This window comes from Schistocerca serialis, chromosome 3, assembly GCF_023864345.2.
Source record: "Schistocerca serialis cubense isolate TAMUIC-IGC-003099 chromosome 3, iqSchSeri2.2, whole genome shotgun sequence".
NCBI classification, from domain to species: Eukaryota; Metazoa; Arthropoda; class Insecta; order Orthoptera; family Acrididae; genus Schistocerca; species Schistocerca serialis.
In genome coordinates, this window is record NC_064640.1 from 59,854,358 (window position 1) to 59,863,941 (window position 9,584).

The 9,584-nt window shown below is 43.1% G+C and overlaps 1 non-coding gene across 1 annotated transcript; it reads right to left on the bottom strand.

Annotated features, from left to right (window-relative positions):
• Positions 1–8,553: 8,553 nt before the first annotated feature.
• Positions 8,554–8,662, bottom strand: LOC126472262 (U6 spliceosomal RNA). The gene has a single exon (XR_007586389.1). It is a non-coding gene; the product is annotated as a U6 spliceosomal RNA (small nuclear RNA).
• Between the last annotated feature and the right edge of the window lie 922 nt (positions 8,663–9,584).

The window sequence follows — 9,584 nt, forward strand, 5'->3', positions numbered from 1 at the left end:
TGAACCGTATGTGCAGTTGACGGACTTTGAGCGAGGGCGTATAGTGGCCATGCGGGAGGCCGGGTGGACGTACCGCCGAATTGCTCAACACGTGGGGCGTGAAGTCTCCACAGTACATCGATGTTGTCGCCAGTGGTAGGCGGAAGGTGCACGTGCCCGTCGACCTGGGACCGGACCGCAGCGACGCACGGATGCACGCCAAGACCGTAGGATCCTACGCAGTGCCTTAGGGGACCGCACCGCCACTTCCCAGCAAATTAGGGACACTGTTGCTCCTGGGGTATCGGCGAGGACCATTCGCAACCGTCTCCATGAAGCTGGGCTACGGTCCCGCACACCGTTAGGCCGTCTTCCGCTCACGCCCCAACATCGTGCAGCCCGCCTCCAGTGGTGTCGCGACAGGCGTGAATGGAGGGACGAATGGAGACGTGTCGTCTTCAGCGATGAGAGTCGCTTCTGCCTTGGTGCCAATGATGGTCGTATGCGTGTTTGGCGCCGTGCAGGTGAGCGCCACAATCAGGACTGCATACGACCGAGGCACACAGGGCCAAAACCCGGCATCATGGTGTGGGGAGCGATCTCCTACACTGGCCGTACACCACTGGTGATCGTCGAGGGGACACTGAATAGTGCACGGTACATCCAAACCGTCATCGAACCCATCGTTCTACCATTCCTAGACCGGCAAGGGAACTTGCTGTTCCAACAGGACAATGCACGTCCGCATGTATCCCGTGCCACCCAACGTGCTCTAGAAGGTGTAAGTCAACTACCCTGGCCAGCAAGATCTCCGGATCTGTCCCGCATTGAGCATGTTTGGGACTGGATGAAGCGTCGTCTCACGCGGTCTGCACGTCCAGCACGAACGCTGGTCCAACTGAGGCGCCAGGTGGAAATGGCATGGCAAGTCGTTCCACAGGACTACATCCAGCATCTCTACGATCGTCTCCATGGGAGAATAGCAGCCTGCATTGCTGCGAAAGGTGGATATACACTGTACTAGTGCCGACATTGTGCATGCTCTGTTGCCTGTGTCTATGTGCCTGTGGTTCTGTCAGTGTGATCATGTGATGTATCTGACCCCAGGAATGTGTCAATAAAGTTTCCCCTTCCTGGGACAATGAATTCACGGTGTTCTTATTTCAATTTCCAGGAGTGTATATAAATAAAACCTACCAAAAGAAGCAAAGCAGTGTTGTTAAGTTTTAATACAAGAAGAGAAATCAGTAAATCCCCATATCCTAGTCAAGTAAATTCGCTCTTTTCTTCGTAAAGATAAGAATGAGACATTAATTTTGTCACTGACGTGAACTTCCGAAAATACATCTGTCACTGTGTTAAGAAGAACTAACAGCGCCATTTACTGGTTCTTTGGTGTATTATGAAAATAACAGCACCATCTATTAGTTCTTTGGTGTAGTACACGGAGATAATTAAACATAGAAGCAACTAAGATGCAAAAAGAAGATAAAACTTTAAATTATGATATTTTTTCATGTTCCAGTTTTGATAAAATAAATCTTATATGTTTCTCCAAGTTATTTTCATGTTGCCTGTGAAAACCACATGAAGATACGTCCAGTAGTTTTAGAGATTAGCGTGTTCAAACAGAGAGACATGACGGTTTTAGATGACACTTTAAACTATCCCTAAATGTTTCCCCAAACTGCACTAAGTTACCTGTGAAAAGCTCATGAAAATTGGTCTAGTAGGTTTGGAGATTAGCGTTTTCAAACATATATACAGACAGACATGACAGTTTTAGATCAAAATTTAAATCACAATATGTTTTCTCCGTGATACGATTTTGATGGAATAAAGCTTACTTATTGCCCCAAGCTACGCCCAAGTTACCTTCAAAAGACCCATGAAAATTCTTTCAGTGGTGTTAGAGAGTTATGTGTTGAAATAGACAAACAGGAAAACGTGGCGGTTTTATAGTTTTATTATTAATACAGTCCCAAAAACGAGACTTTTTGTGATTAACAATTACTATAGTGCATTATTTCAACAAATATTCACTTTATGTGTACAAATTATACTGACATCCCATGGTTTCATGTTTAACAATTACCGCGGAGCATTATTTAAGCTACAGATCCCCGAGACTGCTGTACTACAATATGTTTAACTATCACGGACATATAATAACTTTTAGCAATATGTTTGTATCAATCAATAATATCTGTAACATTAAAACGCTTAAGTGAACGTCACATGGTCAGCAGAGCAGTGGACTTGTAAAAACAAAGCACATTTATCACAAATTTAAAACTAAATATCTCACTGGTGCAGCCAGAAACACAGTGTCATGTGCAGCAGTAGGATTTGAGTGGGAGAGGTATGCAGTTTAAGTTTCAACACTCTCTGGAAAAGCCATTCACAACTGGATACCGGAAGATAATGCAAAATTTACCAGTCGTATAGGGTATTCACATAATGATAAATTATGTAAGATTCGTTAATTTTGTTGTCAAAGTTGGTCATGAATGACAAGGAGTTTAGCAAATCGACAAATCAAAAATTTATATTTTAATGGTGGTCTTGGTGCAATACTGCAATGCTTTTCGTAAAAGAGTTATATTTTTCCATGTTACACCAAAGAAGAGAAATGCGATCAGAATAACGAGAGACATAGATCTTTTTCTTTTTCGACTGCTGCAGATTCTCCATTGCTCGATCAGGGAGAGAGTACAGAAGTGCAGCTGCCTAAAGGTTCACTGCTGTTCAGTCGAGTTCAGCTTGTACATCCCGTTATGTTGAATGAAATATATCTGACTTACATTCACAAATATGACAAGCAATGGAACATGCCTGAATGATAGACTGTGTAAGCAGAAGAAGACTTTCATTTTTTGCAGTGTGTTACCAGGTGCATCAAATTTTGGTATATTTTTGTGTAAAACGACTGACAGCCACTGTTCTCTCTCCAGCTACTTGCAGAAACTACAACACTGAATGAGAAAAAAACTAGTGTATGAATCGTAGCAAGTAATCTGTAAGTTAAAGAAGTAATACCGTTAATGGTAAAATATATATTTGTCAGACTTACATTTCTTGGTTTCACATGTGGTCTTAAGGAAAAAATGATTTTGACAGCTATGATGATATGACTCCAATGCTTTTCTCGAGTGAGAACCTTTCTTTCGTAACCAAACCTCCCTCCTGAATCAGTAAGTGGTGTCGAGGGATTTCCTGGAATTTCTATTTTGTGTGTAAATTCCTGCTGAATCTGCAGGGAAAGAGCTAACACATGCACCTTTCCAGAATGTCTTATCTCATGTGAAATGTCAAGTAACCGCCAGTTTCCAGTTGTGTTACAACAGGAAAAATCTTCTTTCTCTTACACATTTCAAGCAAGAGGAAACAGAGAAGTGTTTACAAGGAACTCTGCCGTTAGTGACCATAATTTTGTGGTAAAAAAATCGTTTAACTACTGCTGTTTAAGGCACTCAAACGAATCTCTGATAACACTCTTTATCATACATGACAGCTGTTTGCAAGGGTACCGCCAACTGCCACCTCCAGGTATGAGCAGAGAAGACGTGATGCATTAAATTTTATGCTACAGAAAGCTAAAGCAGATGAAAATGTGGCAAACCAAATCAAACCAGTTCCGAAACATCGACATTTATTAGCTCGAGAAAATGAGTTTTATACAAACCACATGAAATCCCTATGAATGAGGCACCCACACATTACAGTTGCTGACAGATGTGAACTACCAGTTTAATAAGTCACAGATGCAAAATGCTAACACGAATTCCTTACAGAAAAATGGAAAAACTGGTAGAAGCCGACCTCGGCGAAGATCAGTTCGCATTCCGGAGAAATGTAGGAACACGCTAGGTAACACTGATCCTACGATTTATCTTAGAAAGAAAAATTTGAAATAGGAAAAGAAATAAGAACTCTAATGTTTGGTGATGACATTCTAATTCTGTCAGAGACAGCAAAGGACTAGGAAGAGCAGTTGAACAGCAATGACATTAACTTGAAAGGAGGATATACGATGAACATTATCAAAAACAAAACGAGGATAACAGGAGGTAGAAGAATTAAATCAGCTAATGCTGGGAGAATTAGATTAGGAAACGAGACACTTAAAGTAGCAGATTAATTCTGCTATCTGGGCAGCAAAATAAATGATGGCCGAAATAGAGAGGATATATAATTTAGAAAGGAAATCGCAAGAAAAGCATTTATGGAAAGAGCGAATATACTGTAGACTTCAGTGTCAGGAAGTCTTTACTGAAAGTATTTGTATGGAGTGTAGACAGATACAAGAAGAGAACAGAAACTTTTGACATGTGGTGCTACAGAATAATGTTGAAGAATAGATGGATAGATCACACAACTAATAAGGAGGTACTAAGCTGAACTGGGGAGACAAGAAATATGTGGCACAGATTGAACAAAAGAAGGGATCGATTGACAGGGCACATTCTGAGACATCGATGGATCACCAATCCAGTATTGGAGGGAATTAAGCGCGGTAAAAATCGTAGAGGGAGACCAAGAGATGAATACAGTAAACAGATTCAGAAGGACGTAGGTTGCAGTAATTATTAGGAGATGAAGAGGGTCGCACAGGGTAGAGTAGCTTGCAGAACTGCATCAAACCAGTCTCTTGACTGAAGACCATAACAGCAACAACATCCTGTAAACTAACCTTATCCATTTTTATGTTTCAGATGTGTCGAAAATGGCCTACAGAAGTTCTGAAACAGGCGAAACAAGATGTTGCTGCTATCGATTAAAAAAGGCGCTAAAATTTTTGAAATGCCTCCTAGCACATTGCAAATCAAATTGAAGAGTAGAATAATTCATACCTAAACATATGAAGGAAATGTACAAATCTTGTAAGTGGTAAAGGCAATTAGCATAGAGAGTTCAAAAGGATAGGATGCAATGGTCGAGTAGCTCCACATATTTCTGTAGTTAATGCTAAGCGATGCTCGACGCCAATGGACAACAGGTGACTGGAAATGAGTGATTTGTAGTGGCAGACATTACCTACCATCAATAAAGCGCAGAGGTGATAAGGTATCGTGGTGTCATGCATGGTTAGACCATTGCACTCAAGAAAACGTTAAATGCAGAAAGATATGAACACATTTTACAGCACTGTGTAGAGCATACAGCAGAGGAACAGCTCACAGGCGATAATTGGTTATGTCAACATGACAGTGCATCCTGTCATAAAGCATCATACAGTGGTTTGTGGATAATAACAGCCGGCCGCTGTGGCCGAGCGGTTCTAGGCGCTTCAGCCAGGAAGCGCGCTGCTGCTACAGTCGCAGGCTCTAATCCTGCTTCGGGCATGGATGTGTGTAATGTCCTTGGTTTAGTTAGCTTTAAGTAGTTCTAAGTCTAGAGGACTGATGACCTCAGATGTTAAGTCCCGTAGTGCTTAGAGCCATTTTTTTTATAATAACATTCCTTAACCTAATGCAACACCTCTGGAATAAGTTGGAACATCGATTTTGCTGCAGATCATAGTATCCAATATCACTACCTTCCCTGGTAGCAGTCAGAGACATTCAGATAGCCGCATTCAAACCATCATAAAGGCAAGGGCCGGACACAAAATGCATCAGTTTTACAATGTTGCAATTTACGGCGATGTATGGAGCAATGCTTATCTCTGACCGTGAGAAGGAGAGAGAGAAAGAAAATGCCCTTGAAATAATCTGGGAAATTTACATGACAATATAATAACATCTTTTGAAAAGAAACTTAGATTATTGCTTGAAGTTCACGATTGTTCAATTGCAGTCGCTTTTATAAACATTGCATCTGAAGAGTCCATTGGGTGGGCGGAGAGCCCAGTGATAACACTGTTGACAGTAAAGAATGACTTTATTTGACTCAAATGCACAACGTGTTGCAGCTCGGTGAGTGAAACACATCTCTCTGTATTTTCCTGACCAGCGCTAATGTATGGGCCATGACTTCCAACCTGGATGCTGTCCTGGCTCTCTGCGATGATGACGGCAGACTCGTGGTAGGTTAGCAGCCTTTAGAAGTCATGGCCGTTACGGCAGCAGCCCTCTATTTTCCTCGACAGTCCCTCATCCTACACTCATCACCGTGGTGGTACGTGGAGAAGGCTGTGTGTGGGGCACGACTCACTGGCCCATGGCGGGAGTCGGGCGGCCAAGTCCCACTAGCAGCTGCAGGCACGCATGGCGGCGGGGCTGTGGCACCAACCGCAGTTACGGACTTCGTGCTGGTGGCGCGCGGCGCCGAATTCTAATCCATGGCTGCTGCTCGTCGTGCACAGTCGTCTCACTCCGACATTGTGGTGGTGATGCTGGTCTCCAGCGACGAGAAGTGATCCCTGCCTCAAAACTCTCACTTATTTATATGCCTCTCACGCGCAGTTGTTTCACCAAAATCCGGCGCCTATTCATGTCACCGATAACCAGAGAATTGCCCTGGTGTCGTGACATCGCCCTGGTTGCTACACGGTTACCACTGTGCGGTGCAGTTTACTGCTACGCTCGCCTATCCTCACCTCACAATTCACTTTGCGTGTCTCATTATGGTGTATCATCGTGATAGACCTTGCTGAATAATGCTTAGCAGTCACGTTTTTTCTGTATGAGTCTGTATGGTGGCATGTTATAAAAGCGGGAAGGCCCGCTATATCAGCTTGTCATCAGCATCATAGTTGCTTTTTTTTTTTTTCAAAATGTAAGTACAACATGCACTACATACTACAGAGTGCGGCAGCGTTCATAGTAGAATATTAAAAACACACCAGCAGTCAGTAACTGTAATTTATTACCTTTTATGTCAATTAAGAGTTAAAAGTTTGTCATTTACTAATATGTAAGCCACTGTCCATTGCGTGGATTACTTTTTGAGTATGACTCCTGTTAAACGATGCCCCCTCTGCACAACATATTCATCTAGGCGGCGTTGGAAGCTTTCCATAACTCGGCGTATTAAGTATTCCCTGGGACATTGCCGATGGCAGATCTGATGCGATCCTTCAACTTAGGAATGGTGGCCAGAATTTGCATGGATTTCTTGTGACAGACATTCCCCAATAGAGTTATTTCCCGTTTTGGTAACATTTCCTGGTCGCCTCGCTCACCTGACCTTTCATGTGCAGACTTTTTCCTTTGGAGCTACCTGAAGCAGGAAGTGCCACCATTCCTGAGTTGAAGGATCGCATCATAACTGCCGTCGGCAGTGTCCTAGGGAATACGTTATGCCGAGTTCTAGAAAGCTTCCAACACCGCCTAGATGAATGTGTTGTGCAGAGGGGGCATCATTTGACAGGAGTCATATTCAAAAAGTAATCCACGCAATGGACAGTGACTTACACATTAGTAAATGGCATACCTTTAACTATTAATTGACATAATCGGTAATAAATAAATTACAGTTACTGGCTGATGGTGTGTTTTTAATATCCTACTATGAACGCTGCCGCACCCTGTACTACTACTATAACTAATACAATCTATATATTTTGGTCATCAACTGCTTGTTTTAATACAAGAAAGCAGGGATTCTTTTTCCTTGAATGTTACAGAACTTTAAACATCCAAAAGCACGTTACATACTGAAAGACTACCAGCACTGGAGAAGGTGTGGCTGGTTCATCTGCCGTCAAGATTCTCGACCATCGGTTTTGGTGAACATGACTTTGTCAACAGTGGCAGTATGTGTCTGGTATATTGTTGAAGACGCAAAGAAATTACAGACACTGGCTGCGAGCGGGCGTTGATTGAAATTAGTGGGGCAAGTTGAAAATTTGTGCCGGACCTGGATTCTAATCTGCTTACTAGGCAAATGCTCTGACCACTGAGCCATCCAGACACAGTGGTAACTGCAACTGCCACCCTAGCACAGCTCCCGTTAGACCCAAATTCTAAACTAATCCGCACACTATACATGTAGTACCCCTTGCACATTATCCTCATTACTCGCGGAGTTTCGCCAATTCCTGTAAGAGTTGGAGCCTGGTGTGCATCTGCAGTGAATAGATCATTGGCAGTTTCGCCTTAATTATAAATATTGAGCCAGCAGCAGGTATGAATTAAGACAAAGGTATTACAGATAATATTGGCTACGTGCAGGCATTGATTGAAATTTATGGGAAGGATGAAAATTTGCGCCTGACTGGGTTTCGAACATGGGTCTCCTGCTTACTAGGCAGATGTTCTGACCACTTTTTATTTATTTATTTTTCTTTTGTTCATCTCATTTTGTACTATGTTGTTCGTTGCATTTGTTCGGGGTGGACGTCCGATGACACCCGTTCAGGTTCTTCGTTGAACCATTCACTCAGTTTTTTATTACAGAGGTTAGGTAACCCTCTGACCATAGACGCTTATCTACCGTGCCGGTAAAATGTTCACATGTGTGTGAATTCCTGAGGGACCAAACTGCTGAGGCCATCTGTCCCTAGACTTACACACTACTTAAACTAAGCTATGCTAAGAACAGCACACACACCCATGCCCGAGGGAGGACTCGAACCTCCGGCGGGAGGGGCCGCGCAGTCCGTGACATGGCGCCCTAAACCTCAGCGCAATAAATGTGGAACTCTTCGCGATTTTTTGTGTGTCATCCTTGAGCAGGGGCCATGCTAATGCTCTCTGCATCGTTCCCATTTTAGTATATGTACCGCCGAAGCGAGTACAACACGAACACAGTCGATTTTGAAAACATTGATATATAATTTTTCGTGTATAGTAGAAAAAAACTGTGCATAAAAATGTCAGTTCCTGTTCACAAAGTATCACACAGTGGAACTATACAAGATATTAATATTAGATGTCTGAAAGAAGTCTTTTATGGCTTCTTGTTTAATGTGCAAGAGTTTTTGGTTCTCAAATATAAATTAGTTGGTATTGGTTCAGATATAAATGCTTCTTCAGAAGTGACTCCAAAAATAACATATTGGCTTAAGAGGGGTAAAACTTCCGGGCTGAATTGCCGTGGTCCATATATAAAACCTCTCCTTCCTGAGACTGAAGACAACACGGTGTCGAGTAGAGCTTCCTGGGGATAGCTATCCCACGTGTACTAGTAAGAAGGACTCCACAATAAATGCGCCAAGGAAATCTTCTGAGGTCTCACCTCAGAAGATGGTGCCCGCAGCCGGCAACGAAACGTCAGGAAGGAGAAGTAGTTTTATACACTCCTGGAAATTGAAATAAGAACACCGTGAATTCATTGTCCCAGGAAGGGGAAACTTTATTGACACATTCCTGGGGTCAGATACATCACATGATCACACTGACAGAACCACAGGCACATAGACACAGGCAACAGAGCATGCACAATGTCGGCACTAGTACAGTGTATATCCACCTTTCGCAGCAATGCAGGCTGCTATTCTCCCATGGAGACGATCGTAGAGATGCTGGATGTAGTCCTGTGGAACGGCTTGCCATGCCATTTCCACCTGGCGCCTCAGTTGGACCAGCGTTCGTGCTGGACGTGCAGACCGCGTGAGACGACGCTTCATCCAGTCCCAAACATGCTCAATGGAGGACAGATCCAGAGATCTTGCTGGCCAGGGTAGTTGACTTACACCTTCTAGAGCACGTTGGGTGGCA